The following is an 8,447-nucleotide window of genomic DNA, read 5'->3' on the forward strand; positions in this document are numbered from 1 at the left end:
TACATCTGTCTGGTGTTGTGGCCAGATAACCAGTTGCTACAGGTCTGTATTCACCTGCCTCACAACATTTTTAATTTCACCTTCATGAGATAGAACAAATGTATTCTGCTCCTGGGATGATTGCTGAATGAATCTCAAGGAATTTAGATTTCTGCTTGTGTGTTAAAGGAGGAGGTGTTTAGTACACTGTTTCACGCTCTCCTTTCTCTCTTCTGGAAGAGGGGACCTTTAGGACAAAACAAAGGTTCTGTAAAAAAAAATCTCCAGATTATCGTGGGACTGCGTCCTGTTCCGTTGTTTACATGTACTGCATGTGTCCACCAGGGGGCGCCGCCTGCCTGTCTCACTGCGAGATCGCCCATCATCTGCCAGAATGAGAATATGTTGAATTGGAACAAGTAAAGGTTTATTTCGGGCTGAAAAGAGAAGAAAAGAAACACAACGCTTGGCCTTGGAGCCTCCTCCAGGTGTGGGAAGAAGATATATTGTCCACATTCACTGGAAATATTCCTTTGGCCCCACCTGGACAGCAACACAGACATAAAACACTCAGCAGATGTTGCAGATGTGTGCAAGCAACACCATACAGTACAATACCATACACAAACATAAGAGCTAAGTGTCATGGGGTGAAATCCCAATAACTGGATGTGAAATTACAATGATCACAAGATTAAATCACAGTGAATCACAGTAATCACAGTAATCACTCAATCTCTTAATAATAATAATACAGTGTGTGATCTCCTGTCCCAGCCTGAGGAACAGACAGTGAGCCTGTCTCTCAATAATAATAATACAGTGTGTGATCTCCTGTCCCAGCCTGAGGAACAGACAGTGAGCCTGTCTCTCAATAATAATAATACAGTGTGTGATCTCCTGTCCCAGCCTGAGGAACAGACAGTGAGCCTGTCTCTCAATAATAATAATACAGTGTGTGATCTCCTGTCCCAGCCTGAGGAACAGACAGTGAGCCTGTCTCTCAATAATAATAATACAGTGTGTGATCTCCTGTTCATCGGTCATGCCAATAAAGTTCTTTGAACCAGAAAGGCAGAGACCGAGACAGACAGAGAGACAAAATTAGAGAGAGGCAGAATGCTGCACTGGAGTGCGGAAACACAGAAACTCACACCTCCACTTCCTCGCATTTTGTGTGATACAGGTGCATTGTCACATTTCTCGACAAACTGCAGACCCTACAGAAACACAACCCCTCCACCCAACCAGTCCTGCAAGACAGAGGCAGAGACAAAAACAACAGATACAGGAGAGCAGGCCAGGAAACCAGCACACAGACACTGCACCTCACAGTGCCAGGGTTCCGGGTTCGACTCCTGACTGAGGCACCTGTCTGTGTGGAGTCTGCATGTTCTCCCCAAGTTTGTGTGCGTTTTCTACAGGTGCTCTGACTTTCTTCCACTGTCCAAAAATGTGCCACCTGGGTTAATGGGCATGTCTAAATATTCCTTGTGTATGCGTGTACGTGTGCAGTCTATGGTCAGTGTGTATGTGTGAGAGTTTCAGTGTGTCAGTGTGTCAGTGTGTCAGTGTGTCAGGGTATCGGTGAGTGTGTGACTGAGAGAGACAGAGAGAGACAGGAAGTAGAGGAAGTGGTTGCTGTGCATTGCTCACCTGTGCTTAGCTGAGCAGCCCAGGGGTGGAAGATACAGCTCTCTACAGAGGGCAGGCAGACACTGCAACACGCACAGGAAGGTCTTACCCATTAATGAACAAGCCTTATTAACAGTTAGAACACAGAGACAAGGAAAACTAACATCTGGCCTACACTGTGTCCAGCAGACACTGCCCAGACAGTGAGAGAGAATGAGGTCACACTGTGTCCAGCAGACACTGCCCAGACAGTGGGAGAGACTGTGTCCAGTTTCCAGCCAGTTTGGGAATTAGTAGTTAACTGATCCCAGGATCTTAGCCAGCTGTGCCATGAAAGAATCAATGGTAAATCACCTTCAACCACACAGCTGGGTAGTTTGTTCCAGACCCCCACCACCCTTTGTGTAAAGACATGCCTTCTGGTCCCAGCAGGAATTGCTCTGGACCTGCAGAACCTCCTGAGGCGAAACGGAAACTGGCGCAGAGCACAGAGCACAGAGCACAGAGCAGAGAGCAGAGAGCAGAGAGCACAGAGCACAGAGCACAGAACAGGGACTGTAGCTCCTGCAGCAGAGCAGAGGCCAGTTGTGCGAAGAGTGAGAGGCAGAGCAGTCAGGGTGACGTCCTGACTGGTGTGAGGAGCAGGGAAGGAGAACCGGACGAGCAGTAAGAGCCTGTTTTGGGCATCAAAACATTAGCCAGAGAAGCAGGATGTTGGAAGCTGGAGAGCTGCTGAATGTGTGCCTCAACCTCTTCTCTACCCTGAAGAATGCAACTTGCATTAATAATGATTCCGTAATAATAAGAAGGAACAAGTAACAGGTTTATTCCCTGCTGAAAAGAGAAGAGAGAAAACACAACGCTTCTTCAGGTCACTCAGGTCCGGGGAGTCTTCACCTGAAGAAGGCCCCACAGCCGAAACGTTGTGTTTTCTCTCTTCTCTTCTCAGCAGGGAATAAACCTCTTACTTGTTCCTTTGCAGCCTACGCATGCTGACGCAGCTCCCCACCTGAATTATTAATAATAATATTTCCTATTGTTAGGTAGGTATTATCCTACCCCATGGTAGAGGCCAGGGGGACGTTTGGCCAGGACACCAGCTTGTACTCTAGCTGCAGAAAAGCCGCCCTCCCTTGCTGTCTGCTCTCTGGGGGCTCAGGGGACCTGTCTCTGCACCAGCAGCTCTGGACACGCTCCGGTCGCCAGGGGAATGGGCCCATCCAGCAGAGCCTGGAGGAGCAGACTCTTCCACTGGGGCCTGGAGATCCACCACCGGGCGGACGTCTGCGCACACCCTGCGGGGCACGCAGCTGACTGTCCTGGAGAGACAGTGGGCGTGATTCCTGCTGCCCGTGGGGGCACTGTGGGCAAGATGCACTGATTGTTTGGGTTGCAAAGCACCAGTTTCCAAGGACGACGGAAGCAGAAGAAAATGCAGTTGCCTGCTCTCTGGAGAAATGAGAAAAGTGAAGTTTGGCAGCAGAAGGAAGACTGACAAATACTGAGAAACAGAAAGCTAAGAGTTAATACAGACACACTGACTGGACACTCCAGTACATTAACACTGCACTGAGAGAGAGGGGTTAATACAGACACACTGACTGGACACTCCAGTACATTAACACTGCACTGAGAGAGAGGGGTTAATACAGACACACTGACTGGACACTCCAGTACATTAACACTGCACTGAGAGAGAGAGAGGGGTTAATACAGACACACTGACTGGACACTCCAGTACATTAACACTGCACTGAGAGAGAGGGGTTAATACAGAAACACTGACTGGACACTCCAATACATTAACACTGCACTGAGAGAGAGAGGGGTTAATCCAGACACACTGACTGGACACTCCAGTACATTAACACTGCACTGAGAGAGAGAGGTTAATACAGACACACTGACTGGACACTCCAGTACATTAACACTGCACTGAGAGAGAGGGGGGTTAATACAGACACACTGACTGGACACTCCAGTACATTAACACTGCACTGAGAGAGAGAGGGGTTAATACAGACACACTGACTGGACACTCCAGTACATTAACACTGCACTGAGAGAGAGAGGGGTTAATACAGACACACTGACTGGACACTCCAGTACATTAACACTGCACTGAGAGAGAGGAGTTAATACAGACACACTGACTGGACACTCCAGTACATTAACACTGCACTGAGAGAGAGAGGGGTTAATACAGACACACTGACTGGACACTCCAGTACATGAACACTGCACTGAGAGAAAGAGGGGTTAATACAGACACACTGACTGGACACTCCAGTACATTAACACTGCACTGAGAGAGAGGGGTTAATACAGACACACTGACTGCACTGAGAGAGAATTACATACACAGCACAACTAAAAATATGCAGTAATAATTAGAAAGAATACACATACTGTACTGTGCTGTATGCAATACAGAGGGTGATATTTAGTGCTGCAAAGTGCTTTTGCATAATTTCGATTCTGTTTCTGGTCTGGTTTTGCGCTGGAGAGATGCGGAATGGAGAAGTGTGCCCCCTGCCACTCTCCGGTCTAACTTCTCCTTTGCAGGCTGGGCGGAAATCACAGCCTGCCTCCCCTGTCTTGTCTGCCAAGGGCCTGCTCTCGCACAGCTGTCACGCCAGGGCAGGAAACAGGGTAGGGAGGAGGGGAGATTTTCTGGGCTGTGTTGCTGTGTTTCTGGAGTATGTTGCTGTGTTCATGGGCTCTGTTGCTCTGTTTCTGGGCTGTGTTGCTGTGTCGCTGTGTTGCTGTGTTTCTGGGTTGTGCTTCTGTGCTTCTGGGCTGTGTTGCTGTGTTGCTGGGTGCTGTGTTTCTGGGCTGTAATGCTGTGTTTCTGGGCTGTGTTGCCATGTTTCTGGGCTGTGTTGTTGAGTTTCTAGGCTCTGTTGTTGTGTTGCTGTGTTGTGGTGATGTGTTGCTGTGTTGCCATGTTTCTGGGCTGTGTTGCCGTGTTTCTGGGCTGTGTTGTTGTGTTGCTGTGTTGCAGTGTTTCTGGGCTGTGTTGTTGTGCTGCTGTGTTGTGGTGCTGTATGAGCATGCTGGAGGAGGTGATCTCTGTCCCTCGGTGCGATAGACAGAGCTGTGTGTGTCGGGCTCGTCAGTGGCCCTGCACAAGGGCAGGAGCAGCTCCTCTCTTGCTCTCACTCGCTTGGTGTGTCAGTGGGTGTTTAGTGGGTTTTGCAGATACCACAAAACTGCAAATGCACCAACCCTGCACTTCGACACCATCACCTGCCCCCTCCCCCTCGTCCCTGCCTCCCTTCTGCCCCTGTCTGGCCCTGTAACCCCTCTATCCCCCCCTTCTCCCCACTCCTGGTCGCTGGCCCCTTCTGCCCACACTGCTCCCCTGCCCCCCTGCCCCTCTGCCCCCACTGCCCCACTGCCCCACGTCCTCTCTCAAACTCTGCCCCACTGCCCAACACCCTCTCTCAAACTCTGCCCCACTGCCCCACGCCCTCTCTCAAACTCTGCCCCTCTGCCCAACTGCCCCACGCCCTCTCTCAAACTCTGACCTAACTGCCCCACTGCCACACGCCCTCTCAAACTCTGCCCCACGCCCTCTCTCAAACTCTGCCCATCTGCCCCCTCTGCCCCCCTCCCCCTGGCGACCTCTGCCCCCTCCCCCTCTCGGGCTGGGAGTTAAACCACAGCTGCTCAGCCCAGCCAGAGGTGTGAAATAAACAGGTAATGATTGTGCAAACAGTGCGAAAGCCAGCAGGCAGGAGACCAGAAAGAGGCACACGCAGAGCCGAGAGAGAGCAGGTGTGAAGAGACAGAGAGGCAGAGGAGGGGGAGGGACAGAGATCAAGAGATTCCGATAAACATCTAGATCAGAGTACGATAAGAGCGCCCAAGCATCCGACCAACAGAGACACAGAAACACAATAAATAACCCCGTTCACACTGCACTGAGCAGGTTAACACACTACATTAACACTGCACTGAGAGAGAGGGGTTAATACAGACACACTGACTGGACACTCCAGTACATGAACACTGCACTGAGAGAGGGGGGTTAATACAGACACACTGACTGGACACTCCAGTACATTAACACTACACTGAGAGAGAGGGGTTAATACAGACACACTGACTGGACACTCCAGTACATGAACACTGCACTGAGAGAGAGAGGGGTTAATACAGACACACTGACTGGACACTCCAGTACATTAACACTGCACTGAGAGAGAGAGGGGTTAATACAGACACACTGACTGGACACTCCAGTACATGAACACTGCACTGAGAGAGAGGGGTTAATACAGACACACTGACTGGACACTCCAGTACATTAACACTGCACTGAGAGAGAGAGAGAGGGGTTAATACAGACACACTGACTGGACACTCCAGTACATTAACACTGCACTGAGAGAGAGAGAGGGGTTAAAACAGACACACTGACTGGACACTCCAGTACATTAACACTGCACTGAGAGAGAGAGAGGGGTTAATACAGACACACTGACTGGACACTCCAGTACATTAACACTGCACTGAGAGAGAGAGGGGTTAATACAGACACACTGACTGGACACTCCAGTACATTAACACTGCACTGAGAGAGAGGGGTTAATACAGACACTAGACTCTACAGAGGGAGAAAGAATGAAAGAAAGACTCATACAGAAAGACAGATATGATGTGAGACATGGTGTGATGAGTTTCTCACCTCTCTTCTGATATGTCTGCAGCGATGCCCTGTCTCCGGGATGAGTCCTGACTGGGCTCCAGGTCAGGAAATCAGAAAGAAATCATCAGTCAGCTGCCAGGAGCTGTGCTGCTGCTCCTCCTCTCTAGTTCAGCGGCTCACTGATCCACCAGGACCTCTCCAGTCACCAGTGCTTGTCTCTGCTCCCTGCCACCAGGAAGCTCCACTCTCAACCTCTGTGCAGCACTGAGGAACAGGACATGATCCTCACGTCTGGGCTGACCAAGGCTGAGAGGAGAATAAATCTGAAATCAGCTCCTCACTGTTTTTACAGATCTACTCCCAGTAAGGTCACCAGCATGAAATCTTAAGCGCCTGTAGCTGGCCAATCCTGGAGCGGATCAGACTGCACTTCAAGTCTGACTGACAGACCTGTAACACCTGGAGCAGATCAGACTCCACTGCGAGTCTGACTGACAGACCTGTAACACCTGGAGCGGATCAGACTGCTGTACACTGGGAGTCTGACTGACAGCACTGTAACACCTGGAGCGGATCAGACTGCAGTGCACTGGGAGTCTGACTGACAGCACTGTCACACCTGGAGGGGATCAGACTGCAGTGCACTGGGAGTCTGACTGACAGCACTGTAACACCTGGAGCAGATCAGACTGCACTGCGAGTCTGACTGACAGATCTGTAACACCTGGAGCGGATCAGACTGCTGTGCACTGGGAGTCTGACTGACAGCCCTGTAACACCTGGAGCGGATCAGACTGCTGTGCACTGGGAGTCTGACTGACAGCACTGTCACACCTGGAGCGGATCAGACTGCAGTGCACTGGGAGTCTGACTGACAGCACTGTAACACCTGGAGCGGATCAGACTGCTGTGCACTGGGAGTCTGACTGACAGCCCTGTAACACCTGGAGCGGATCAGACAGCTGTGCACTGGGAGTCTGACTGACAGCCCTGTAACACCTGGAGCGGATCAGACTGCTGTGCACTGGGAGTCTGACTGACAGCCCTGTAACACCTGGAGCGGATCAGACTGCTGTGCACTGGGAGTCTGACTGACAGCCCTGTCACACCTGGGGCGGATCAGACCGCAGTGCACTGGGTGCCGAGGGATGCACAGTGACAGAGTCATGTCGAGGGTTGGGGTTAACACTCTGGACTCTGGTGTTTCTGTCAGTGAAGACAAGCCTGTGTGAGAGGAGATGGCGTGTCTTCTTGTCCTGACGGACAAGTTCAATCTTCTGGAAGTTTCCCCGAAGAGTGGGAACTGCGAGGGATGGAGAACAGGAGGCCCTTCTTTACACAAAGGGTGGCGGGTGTTTGGAACAGGCTGCTCAGTCAGGCCCTTGGAACAGGATTCCCTAGTCCTCACTCTCCAAGGTCCTGTGTATGAACCCCAGCCCGCAAGCAGCCGTCTGCCTGTCCCCACAGAGAGGAAGCACAGGTCCACCTGCAGGAACTTGGTGTCCTTATCAGGCTGCGTTTTTCAGACACAACCCAGGATGACTGAAACCCACCAGCACACACTCAGCCTCAGCTTACTCCCCCCACCGCGCTCCTCTCGTCCACGTCCCGTGGGTCTTGATGTTTCCTGTAACCTAAACTCTGCACCTCCCCCTCCACACGCACGCACTCAAATAGGGGCCCTCATCTCCAGCCAGTCACACTGCCTCTTCCTGGCTGACCCATTGATCCTGATCTGTCAGGGAGTGTGTGTCAGTGATCTGTGACTCTACACTCTCAGCTCTGTGCTGGTGTCTCTATAGCAGGGTCAGTGTGTGTGTCTGTGATCTGTGACTCTACACTCTCAGCTCTGTGCTGGTGTCTCTATAGCAGGGTCAGTGTGTGTGTCTGTGATCTCTGACTCTACACTCTCAGCTCTGTGCTGGTGTCTCTATAGCAGGGTCAGTGTGTGTGTCTGTGATCTGTGACTCTACACTCTCAGCTCTGTGCTGGTGTATCTATAGCAGGGTCAGTGTGTGTGTCTGTGATCTGTGACTCTACACTCTCAGCTCTGTGCTGGTGTATCTATAGCAGGGTCAGTGTGTGTGTCTGTGATCTGTGACTCTACACTCTCAGCTCTGTGCTGTTGTCTCTATAGCAGGGTCAGTGTGTGCGTCAGTGATCTGTGACTCTACACTCT

Source organism: Atractosteus spatula, chromosome 25 (genome assembly GCF_055471065.1).
Source record: "Atractosteus spatula isolate fAtrSpa1 chromosome 25, fAtrSpa1.hap1, whole genome shotgun sequence".
NCBI lineage: Eukaryota > Metazoa > Chordata > Actinopteri > Semionotiformes > Lepisosteidae > Atractosteus > Atractosteus spatula.